Raw genomic sequence first — 11,600 nt, forward strand, 5'->3', positions numbered from 1 at the left:
CAAAAAAATCACACACAAGAATATAGCAGGGCTGAGAAGGTGGCTCAGTGGTAGAGTACTTGCCTTGCATGCACGGGGCCCTGGGTTTGATTCCTCAGCACCACATAAGCAGAAAATGCTGGAAGTGTCGCTGTGGCTCAAGTGGTAGAGCGCTAGCCTTGAGCTTAAGAGTTCCCAGGCCCAGAGTTCAAGCCCAATGATCAAAAAAAAACAAAGTTAAAAAAAACATAAAGAAAAAAAGTTTAAAAAGAAAAAAAAAGAATATAGCAAAACCCAACTGAAAAATGCCATGTCTCCCAACTAACCTAAATATTCATTATTCATTTTAAGGAAGATAAAGGACATAAACAACTTAAATATTCACCAATAAAAACTAAGGGAGCCAGACGTTAGTGGCTCACACCTGTTATCCTAGCTACTCAGGAGGCTGAGATCTGAGAATCAAGGTTCAAAGCCAGCCTGGGCAAGAAAGTCCGTGAGACTCTCATCTTCAATAAATCACTGGAAGTGGCACTATGGCTCAAGTTGTGGAGTACTGGCCTTGAGCTGAAGAGCACAAGGACTATAAGCATTTTTGTCCACCTTTGGACATCAGCTCCACCCAGACCTGAGCTCCTCCCTGCCCTGGAGTTCTTACCACATAGTTGGCCCCTCCCTCTCTCCACCCAGATCCACCCAAACTCCCATCTACCTCACTTTCTACCCCCCAGACCCTGCTGCTACCTATAGTGGAGGCTGCCATGCACTCTCCCTTCGGGGGAAATATGGCTCCTCTAATAAACTTTGTAATAATCTTTCTCCTGTGCCTGCCTGCCTCCTCATGGTCCCCTGGCATGGATGTGATGAATCCTTTCATTGATCTTTGCAGGGACAGCAACCAAGCCCAGAGTTCAAGCCCCACAACTGACCAAACAAAAAACAAAACAGAAAAAAAAAAAAAAGCTAAGGGACTAGGTACTTGTGGCTCAGGCCTGTAATCCTAGCTACTTAGGAGGCTGAGATCAGATCTGAGGATCATGACTCAAAGCCAGCCTGAACTCATCTCCAATTAACCACCATAAAAAGACAGACGTAGAGTTGAAAGACCCCCGACTTCGGGTATCTCCCAAATCAGGACCTCCCTGCCCCAAGCACCAGTCAGACGACACCAGATGCAAAGGCAAGAGGATTTTATTTGGGCATGCCCAGGTTCCCAGGTGCACGTGACCTCGAGATCCACAAGGTTCAGGTCAGTGTCTGGGAACCCCGAGCAGTCCCGGGGATGGTCCTTTTATGGGACCCCTCTGTCCGTTACAGGAGTGCCCGCTTTTTCAGCCAGTAAATTTAAAGTGTTACAACGCAGGCAGCCAATCCTTTTAAAACAAATCATATGTTTTGGCCAATCACTGTTCGAGGGGGTCCCTCGGTGTACGTGCCGAGTTGTATGTCCCGGCCCTTGGTATGAGGAAGTGACCTTTGTCCGAGTCAGCGCCTGTCGTTCGCTCACACCAGGGGGGGGGGGGGGGGGGGGGGGGATTAGTTAGTAGGGTGTGGGCTTATTGATTAACTGGTGAGGTTAGTTATCAAAAGGGGAGTGTGGTAATATAATTTTCTTAGCAAAGCATGTTACAGAAGCCAGAAATAGCTTGGTTAAATACAAAACTTTGTTCCCCTAAAATAAAGAGGCTCAGGGCCTGGTTGGTTAGGGAGGGGGTCTTTCAGAGTTATGGCTCAAATGATAGATTGCTAGTCGAGCAAAAATTCAGGGACATTACTGAGGCCCTGAGTTCAAACTCGAAGAAGAGTAGCACACACAGACACAGACACAGACATAGATATGCGCACTCGCACACGCGCGCATACACACACACTAAGTTAAGGATATAAATTAATAGGAGCAAGCCTGAATGATGGGAGATGCAAAAGGAAACTAAAATAGGGGATAAGATCACAAAATCTGAGAAAAGATATCATTATTAAGCTTTCCAATTTACAGGTGACATAGCCAAAAGGTGACCAGGATTAAGTCTCAAAGTCCTAGCAGAGGATCACAATAGGTCAATAGCTAAGTGTAAGGTCTGCATAGGGACACCTCCCTCCCTCTTGGCTGTTTCCACTCAGTATCTGTTACGTAGGTAACTGCCAGACCTGGAAGCAGTCACCTTCCCCTCTGGCTAGGTCACATCCTGAGCCACCTCAGGTCACAAGCATCCCATCTGACCTTAAGAGGGTCCCAGACCCTGAGGTCACATCCAGATCCATGCAACCACACCTTTCCCCCACCTGGCCACACCTCTTCCTGTCCCTGGCCTACATAAGTCCTGGCCTAGAGGTGAGTCGCCTCCCCACCCCCCCCTTTCCTTTTCAGCTGTGCTCCTCCACTATGCACGGGAGGGGCAGCAGTTCGGTAAATAAACTACCTGAATAGCGTGTGGTGGCTACCTAATGAAACCCACCTATTTAATATACCTTACACTATGTACATATGATCATGTAAAATGATGCTAACTGAAATGATCTCTAAGATATGGAAAACAAGAGGGTTTTTTGGTCTTGTTTTTCTTAATGTACTGTATGAAGTTGTTTCCTTGTTCTTCCTTTGGCTTATTCTCTGTTGTCACTGGTTTATCCTGTTTGATTTTGATACCCTGTGTCTTGTATATACATTTATCTGATTTGGGGAAGAGAGGTGTAAGAAATGAGAGGTGAGTGACAACTACAGGCTCAAGGCTCTATTAGGGAACAGACCTGCAAGGCTGCTCCAAGCAGAAATGGAGGCAGCAGCCATGGACAGGTGTAAGTTGAATTTAAACAATTTTATGGGGCAGTCACATGTAGGTAGACTATGGGAATTTGGGGGTAGGGTCAGTTCTAAGAAGTGTTATAAAGGAATGGGGGGGAGTCATATTCCAATGAAGTAGGCCCTGAGAGGAGACTCAAGTTGGTACAGCTTGTTTCCAGGTTTTGCTTTTGTTTTAGGGATTTGAGACTCCATTTTTTTTTTTGTTGGTCGTGGGGCTTGAACTCTGGGCCTGGGCACTGTCCCTCAGCTCTTTAGCTCAAAGCGAGCGCTCTACCACTTGAGCTACAGTGCCACTTCGGTTTTTTTGTTGTTTTTTGGAGATAGGAGTCTCACGGTCTTTCCTGCCCAGCCTGGCTTTGAACCTCGATCCTCAGATCTCAGCCTCCTGAGTAGCTAGATTACAGGTGTGAGCCACCAGCGCCCAGCTTTAGACTCCATTTTTGACTGACCTTTAAGGGTGGTGACTAAAAACCTTTAAACAAGGTTAACCAGACCTTGGCTCCAAACCAGCCCAGTTGAATGCCTCTGGTACCCCTCCCCTTATCAACCTAACCCACCCTTGATTGTTCAGTTAAGGATGACCAATAAAATGGTTAGGTTGTAATGTCTCAAACTGGTGACACCTGGTGCTGACGGTAAACTCGACCTTTTGCACATGCCTACTGTAAATTCCTTTGCATGTGCTTACTGCAAACTTCACCTTACCCTCTGAATTTGTGCACCATTAAAACCAAAAGTAATGGGCTGATTTAAACAGCCATTAAGAGACAAAATGTAACCTCACTGGCAACCTGCCTGTGGTCTGGGATGACTGTGCAATCTTTTGTGTGTTACAATCCCATTGGTCACCTGCACATGACCAGGCTCAACCTTGTAAATTTTGCCTTTAAAAACCAAAGAATGGGGGCCGCTCCGGATTGCAGTATCAGCTCCTGAGCCTGTGCTGAGGCCTTGACATGTCAGTGTAGGAACCTTCTCAATAAAGTTGCTTCTTTGTTAACAACTTTGTTGTGGTGGGCTCTGTCACCCTAGACAACTGGGTGGGCTTGCCTGCCTGAGTAGGGGTCTTCCCACTACACCAAAAAGGATTGTATCAAGACTGTTGCAACTGGGGTGGGAATTTGTATGTCACACTGGAATAACAGTATCAGGAAATAGTAACATATTTTTTGTGAACAGGTGGACACAAGGTGGGAACTTAAATCATTGGCAAGCTATCTCTGAGACCTTAGAGAAAGGACAATAACAAAATGGTCAAAGGACAAAAGGTGAACTAATACAACTAATACTCACAAGACATTATGTTGAAATGAACTTTGCAATTTGGGAGTGGGGGAGGAAAAGCAGGAGAAAAATGAGGGAAGGGGCAACAATGTTCAACAAGAAATGTACTCATTTTTATTTATGTAACTATAACCCCTCTGTACATCACCTTTACAATAAAATTAAGTTAAATTAGAAAAAAAAAAGATGAGCATTCCACCCACTTAGGTTTCATTCCAGCCTAAGGTGGGTCAACAATTTCAAAACAAATATTCAGCCCACTCACCACAAGGATGTGTAAAACTGGGTCCTAGAAGTCAAATGTAATTCATAAACTCTCCTCACTCTTGGAGCACTAAGTCTGCCCCAAGACCTAGTCCTATCCTGGGACTCAATACTAATTTCCAGCAGTTGCTTTGCAAACATCTTGAAATTTAGTAATGGATTGTGAATAAGTCTATGACATAGTATAACCTGATGCCACTTCAGACCATTTCTGAACCTGCTTTGTGATTGGTGACTCCTCTAACTATGCACACATTCTTACATACTGTCCCCAATCCTCCCCAGTTAACCAGAGGCCAATGCTTATAATCTGAAAATGGCTGAAGATATATTTAAGTGCTATCTTCTCACATAATCTTATTTCTCTGCAATATTTTTTCCTAACAAATAAACCTTATCACTTCTACTACATTCTTATCTTGCCTGAATTCTCATGGGACACATGGATGAGGTAACATATTGGCATGCACACATACATTAGAATACTTACTATGGGACCACTATAAAGAAAGTGGATATTTTTATTTACTCAAGGAACTGTAGGAAATATAAGGCACATGTTTATTAAGTATTCACAGAAGGGAAGTGCCCAGTGCATATTGTTCTCATAAAAATAAACTATGAACTCAACATTTACTGAGGAAGGGAAATGGATGGCTTAGGGGCAGGAACAACTTCATTGTATACTTTAATGGTAACTGTTATTACCTACTCAAACCTAAAATTAACAATAAGCTTGATAATTATAAGAATTATGAAAGGTCTACAAATGACTATTCATTTAAATAGTTTAATATATTTTTCTCACATTCTGCATATATCACACATTAACATACATTTTAGCCAAATTGATACATAAAACAGGAAGTTATTAGTCTGGGGAAAATATATCCCAATATTTATTGCAAATACATATTGTTTCTTCTACAAGAGACTTTTATTTGAGCATTGCAAGCTGAGTCCAGACTGCCTTAAGAAGTCTCCCGAGGTCACCCAAGCAGTAAGCTGTGGTGCTAAAATCTAAATATAGTACTAAGGTACCTGATATTCCTCAGTGTGTCTGAAGCTTTTTGGTACTGTAAAGCCGAATTCGGAAATCCTTACCCAAAAGACCACCAGAGACCCATCGCCAATGTAAAAGCAAAGGAGTCTTTATTGCAAGCTTGAGCTTGGTCCCCGCCACGTACATGGCAGCAGCCCATAACACTGAAAGAGCCCAGGGTTACAGCACTTTTTATACATTATTTTAGGGAAGGCAGGGGCTTTGCATACATCATAACTTCTTGTAACAAATGACTACAAACCACGGGAAAATCATAAAACAACTCTATAGTATGATTGGCGCACTACAAAGTGGGACAGGACCAGAAACAAGTTGTTGGTTAGATCAAGGGGGCTGACATACTTAAAACTGGTTGGTTTGCACCACAGAGGAGTCTCAAGAGGATAGGTGCTAAACTGCAGGGTGTCTAGTTTAGATAATGGTCACCAGATCCCAGAAGGGGCTGTTCTGGAATTTCAGATATCGTAATTCCAGGCATTGGGACTGAAGTGGGTCAAGGGTTAAGTTGCAGAACTGAGATGAGGGTCTTAAGTGAAATGGAGTTGCTTAGGTTCCTCAGTACAGTCCTGTGCAGCAAAATTAAAATTAGGAGCTTCCTGGGACTCACCGAAACCTGTCATCTATTTGCTGCCTAAATACTTTAGCAGTCACCAGAGCAGATGATGTCCACACAGTGTCCTCACAAGTTACCAGAAACCAACTAAGGATCTAAATAAGCCCTACAGATACTTAACCTGGTAATTAAAATGAGGTTGAATTTATCATCCCATAGTCTCCCCTTATCAGGGACATAAAACAGTATTTTCCTACAGGTAAAATGAAGCCGGGCATTTTCTAACAACACAACGTTCTGAATGTAAAGCATAGTCTATACTATCTGGACCATCAGATCTTAGAGAAAACAGGCAGACTCAGTACTACAGACACCCCTGTGGAAACAAGCCTGGTGTAAGATCTGAATAGGGACACCTCCCTCCCTCTTGGCTAAGTTTCTGCCCAGTATCTGTTGCCTAGGTAACTGCCAGACCTGGAAGCAGTCACCTTCCCCTCTGGCTAGGTCACACCCTGAGCCACCTCTGGTCACATGCCTCCCATCTGACCTTAAGAGGGTCCCAGACCCTGAGGTCACATCCAGATCCATGCAACCACACCTTTCCCCCACTTGGCCACACCTCTTCCTGTCCCTGGCCTACATAAGTCCTGGCCCAGGAGGGGGTCCCCCACCCCCTTTCCTTTTCAGCTGTGCTTCTCCATTATGCTTGGCTGGGGCAACAGTTCGGTAAATAAACTTCTACCTGAATAGCGTGTGGTTTTCTCTTCATCGGCTATCTAATGAAACCAACCTATTTGATATACCTTACACCAGACAGCCCATTTTATCATCCGACAGAGATGAGGTTTAATGAAGCTCCCCTTAAAATATAGGAACTCTTCACTGAGGGTTCTTGACTTCAATCACAGAATAATTTCTGGACAAGTCGCTATGGTAAGAAAACTTGGCAGAGCTAAATTAAGTAAACAAGCAAGAAAACAGACAAAAAAGCAGACAGAGGGGCTGGGAAGGTGGCTCAGTGGTAGAGCGCTTGCCATGCATGCATGAGGCCCTGGGTTCGATTCCTCAGCACCACATAAGCAAAAAGAAAAAAGCCGGAAGTGGCGCTGTGGCTCAAGTGGTAGAGTGCTAGCCTTGAGCTGAAGAGCTGAGGGACAGCGCTCAGGCCCAGAGTTCAGGCCCCACGACCAGACCAAAAAAAAAAAAAAAAAGCAAACAGAAGGGCAGGGGCACACTCTAGCAGAGTGTGGGTGCTCTCATAGGGACACAAAGACACAGACAAAAACGACACCCAGAGAGAGACACAGCTCCTAACAAAGACACAGACAAAAAGACACCCAGAGAGACACACAGCTCCTAGGGCTGTTTGGTATTTACAGGGTAAAGGCAGTGGGTCTGACTTTTAAGTTATGCAAAGCTAGGTGCTTTGGCTTTGCTTTAACCACACGTGGTGTTAGTCTCTGAGTTTCCAGGTAAGAAAGCATTCTGCCTTAGAAGATATCCTTTTTTTTTTTTTCTTAAAAGATATCCTTAACCTTGAAACAAGGAGACACCCTACTACCTTCATTTTGGGGCATCTTGTCAGGCAGTTTTAAATTCTTGGGTGAGAAATGCATCCCTTAGAAAAGAATGCATTCAGTTGCCTCTCTTTGAAGCAAAGATAGCATTTCTAAGTTTTTAGATAACGTATTTCTGAATTGCCTAGCCCAGGCCTCAGTTTCCATAAGTTACCCTGCTTCAATGTTACTGTGTTCTCCCTGAAGTCACACAGCAGAAATTAATCACCTTCCAACTAACAGCCAGAACAGCAATGCTCAGAATAAAGGCCTGCTGCCGGGTACTTAGCTCAAATGAAAGACAAATTCCAAAGTACCAGAGATCAGAATTAGGTTACTCACCAGCCCACCAAAATCAAGAAGAGGAGGAAAGACAGGAAGTTGCCTTAGTAAGTGCCTCAGAACCGGATTGGCTAATTAGTTCAAAGAAGATTTCTCCCTGCCCTCTCTTACCTTAATAGGGACTGACAGAATCCTAGGCCCTTCCTCCTCCAGCCCAATCTCTGTGAATCTTTGATGCTTCCAGCACTGTTTTTACATGAATCTTGTGTGTGTGTGTGTGTGTGTGTGTGTGCTTGAACTCATTGCCTAGGACCTTAATGTTTTCCTCTCAGCGCTAGTGCAGCTCCACTTCTAACTTTCCTGCCCAGTCTGGCTTTGAACTGGGATCTTCAAATCAAAGCCTCTTGCATGCACATGGAACATTTTAAGACAACTTTTTGTAGTAGTAAGACCCTCTACTCAGGCAGGCAAACCTACCTAGTCACCTGGAATGACAGAGACCACCACAACAAAGTTGTTAACCAAGAAGAAACTTGATTAAGAAGGTCCCTACACTGACCAGTCAAGGCTGCAGCACAGGCTCGGGAGCTGATACTGTGACCCTGAGTGCCCATGTACTTTGGTTTTTAAAGGCAAAATTCACGAGATCAAGCCTGGTCACGCAGGTGACCAATGAGATTGTCACACACACAAAAGATTGCACAGTCATACCAGACCACACGCAGGTGGCTAATGAGGTTACAATTTGACTTTTTTTTTGGGGGGGGGGTCCAGTCGTGGGGTCTGAACTCTGGGCCTGGGCGCTGTCCCTCAGCTCTTCAGCTCAAGGCTAGCACTCTACCACTTGAGCCACAGCGCGGCTTTTTTTTCTTTTTGCTTATGTGGTGTTGGGGAATCGAACCCAGGGCCTCAGGCCTACAAGGCAAGCGCTCTACCACTGAGCCACCTTCCCAGCCCATAAGACTTGCTGACTTCTTTCTTTTTGCTTATGTGGTGCTGAGGAATCGAACCCAGGGCTTCAGGCATGCAAGGCAAGTGCTCTACTACTGAGCCACCTTCCCAGCTCTACAATTTGACTCTTATGGCTGTTTAAACCAGCCTATCACTTTTGGTTAAATGACACAAATTCATCGGGTAAGCACTCGCAAAAGGCAGAGTTTACAGTAAGCATGCACAAAGGCCGAGTTTAGTGGAGTTTGTCATAAGACCGTGAAAAAGGCAGAGTTTACAGTAAGCTTGTGATGTAGCTGGCTTGAGCCAGATTACAACCTATCTGTTTTATTGGTCAGTCCTTAACTGAACAATCAAAGTAAGTTAGGTGGTTAAGGGGAGGAAGACCTAGAGGCATTATTTCCATTTCTGGAACTGGGCTCGTTGGAGCCAAGGTCTAGTTAACCTTGTTTAAAGGTTTTTTTCTAAAATCCCTAAAACAAAAGCAAAGCCTGGAAAGAAACTATACCAACTCAAGTCTCCTCTCAGGGCCTACTTCATTTTCTTATACACAAGAAATCAAGGCTAATCTATGTTATTTATACATTTTCTTGTTTAGATGAGTCAACTACATTCCATTCCAAGCATGTTTCATCTTTTTAGGATAACTTCCTACCTTTTGTGATATGAATATGGTTCGTGTGCGGTATAGGTCCCATTATAAGCAGTCAAGCATCCAAGCAGGAATTTATCTTCAGGGTAACCTTCACACTAACAGGCATAGTGAATAAAAGTGGTTAACTTTTGTGACTTTAAATCCGAACTTTGTTATCTATTTGTATATGTCTAAGCCCCTGTTTTCTATAAACACACATACACACACACACACACACACACACAGAGATGACCTCTTCTGAGATTATTCTGAGGATTAGGTAAAATAATTCATATAAAATATAGCCTGTAAGGTCCTCTCCTGGATGGCTAGCAGACTCCACCCTCCTCGCAGCAAAGTCTCCACCCAGTACCTGAATTACCTAGGCAACTGGGACACCTGGAAGAGGTCGCATCTGCATCTGCTGAGGTCACATCTGAATTTGATGTGGCCACACCTTTCTCTGCCCATGCCCTAGATAAGGCCTAGCCCAGGCCCAGAGGCCCTCTCTCTGCTCTCTCTGCTCTTTTCTAGCTCTTTCTCAGCTCTTTCCTTCTCTTCTCTTTCCTAGCTCTCTCTTTCCCACCTTTCCCAGACGCTCTCTTTTCTAGCTCTTTTCTACCTCTTTTCTCTCTTTTCTAGCTCTTTTCTCTTCTCTTTCCCAGCTCTCTTCTCTTTTCTAGCTCTCTCTTTCTCACCTTTCCCAGATGCACTCTCTCTGCTCTTTTCTAGCTCTTTCTCAGCTCTCTTTTTCCCACCTCTCTCTTCTCTTTCCCAGCTCTTTCCCAGCAGGTCTACTGAATAAACCTACCCCTTACCTGAATACCACATGCGTGGTGCTGTTCTTACTCAGCTACCTCTTTTTAAAAACCTAACATAGCCAGCACAATATCTGCTGCAAAACCTCAACAACAGCTTGGCTATTATTGTTGCAAAGTGTGTTTTTACACTTCTGTGAACTCTAATATATTACGTTGATTTTTCACATCTCCCTAACCAGAAAAACTGTATGTGGAAAATGAAAAACCTAAGCAATTCCATTTTACTTAAGAGCCCATCTCTGCGACTTAACTCGCGGCCTACTTTAGCCACAATGCTAGGAATTTACGACAGAAAGCTATGCACAATTCTTGGAGCCATAGATGGTGTTTGCTTAAGGCAGGTGTTAGCCCCCAAGCGGTGTTGCCCCCCCCCCCAGCGACCTAAGGTTAAGAGTTCCAATAATTTTCTGACCAACCGGTTCTTCAGAACCCAGGGCGAGACATGCCAGGCATTCTGTTGGTCCAGGTGTGACTCATAACCGTTTTTTGGTCAAGCTATGGACCAAGGACATTATTCTGTAAAGGTCAACCAATCATATTTGCCCAGCTTAGCTTGCTTTAAATGTTAACCAATCATATAGTTTTTTATGTAAAAGTTCCTTAAAGTTGTTTGTTCAATACTATAAAAACTGTGCTGATTCTACGCTCGGGGCCTCTTAGCGTCGCCAGTTACCGAGTGTGTGGAGGACCAAGCTCGAGCGTGCAATAAACAACTCTTTGCTGTTTGCATTGATTGTGATTTACAGAGGGGTTACAGTTATATGTCAGGTACAGAGTACTTTTTGGTCCTGAGGCTTGAACTCAGGGGCCTGGGCTCTATCTCTGAGCTTTTCTGCTCAAGGCTAGAGCCAAAGTGAGCCACTTTGAGCCACAGTGTCATTTCCAGTTTTCTGGTAGTTAATTGGAGACAAGAATCTCAAGAACTTACCTGCCCTGGAGGGCTTCTAACCATAATCCTAAAATCTAGGCCTCCTGAGTAGCTAGGATTACAGGCCTAAGCCACTGGCACCAGGCTAAGAGTGTATTTCTTTGAATGAAAAAGTTAATAGTTGCAACAATGAGAAGTACAAGTTGTCATGTCCAAAACGAGCTTTACAACATCGATGGGGGGGGAGGGGGGAAGGAGAAGGATTGGGATTGGGGGGGCAGGGAAGGGATGTGAATGGTAAACAAAGGAGGAGGCTGCAATGCTTGGTAAGAAATGTACTCATTATCCTGCCCATGTAATTGTAACCCCTCTGTACAGTATGTTCACAAATAAAATTAAATTTAAAAAAATACCAATGGAACTAAAAAAAAAGAAAAAGTTAATAGTACACAGGCCCTGAATTCAAGCCCCAGTCAGTAGAGCATACACACACACACACACACACACACACACAAAAGTAGAGGATTCACTGGCATAATACT

The 11,600-nt window shown here is 44.0% G+C and overlaps 1 protein-coding gene across 1 annotated transcript in view; it reads right to left on the reverse strand.

Annotated features, from left to right (window-relative positions):
- Ccnb1ip1 (cyclin B1 interacting protein 1, E3 ubiquitin protein ligase) overlaps window positions 1–7,868 on the reverse strand; it is a 29,581-nt gene extending 21,713 nt beyond the window's left edge. The window contains exon 1 of the mRNA XM_013035722.1: window positions 7,845–7,868. The gene's annotated coding sequence lies outside the window, so the exon portion shown is untranslated. The remainder of the gene's footprint in view (window positions 1–7,844) is intronic.
- Between the last annotated feature and the right edge of the window lie 3,732 nt (window positions 7,869–11,600).

This window comes from Dipodomys ordii, unplaced genomic scaffold (genome assembly GCF_000151885.1).
Source record: "Dipodomys ordii isolate 6190 unplaced genomic scaffold, Dord_2.0 Scaffold218, whole genome shotgun sequence".
Lineage (NCBI taxonomy): Eukaryota > Metazoa > Chordata > Mammalia > Rodentia > Heteromyidae > Dipodomys > Dipodomys ordii.